The sequence below is a fragment of the Hermetia illucens genome, chromosome 1 (genome assembly GCF_905115235.1).
Source record: "Hermetia illucens chromosome 1, iHerIll2.2.curated.20191125, whole genome shotgun sequence".
NCBI lineage: Eukaryota > Metazoa > Arthropoda > Insecta > Diptera > Stratiomyidae > Hermetia > Hermetia illucens.
Genome location: NC_051849.1, coordinates 169,050,327 through 169,050,987, shown reverse-complemented (window position 1 = coordinate 169,050,987; position 661 = coordinate 169,050,327).

Below are 661 nucleotides of genomic sequence, written 5' to 3'. Positions count from 1 at the left end.
CTGTTCTGTTTCACTATCTGTTGATTTCCTTGATCTCAGTTGTTTACCGTGTTTATCAGCAGAAAAGGTCACAAGATCGTCTAGCTTTTTATGAATGAGCATACATTTAATTAATGATATATTCCGCCTTCTAAATTTGGTTACGACGTTTCTCGGGGTCTGCAGTTTAACAGAATATAGTAGCCTTCAAAAGTGCCTTTTAACATTTCACTGTCCATCTTCATCAAATGGAATGCTAACCATGTCCTTTGTTTTACTCATAGGATCGCTGGTTAGTGTCCGGATAACTGCGTGGTTAGAGCACAAGGCTATCGTACGAAAGCTCGCGGTTCAAATCTGACTGATGGCACTGACTCAGCTGTGAATGAGTACCTGAGACAAATCAAGGTAATAATCTTGGGCGAGCGCAATTCTGACCACATTGCCTCCTACAGTGTACTTTATTGTACCGTTACGGTCACTTTAAGACTCTGATCCATAGATAGATTGTTGCGCCAAAGATTATTATTATTATTATCTCCCTTTGAAGTTCAAATGGATAGGTCGGATTTGGCCTATAGTACATATCTAATCAACAAGAATTTGACAGTGATTAATTGCTCCTCATCTGGTCAACCTATTTCTGTAATCAAAATTTCGCAGCAAACAAAGCAAAAGACGA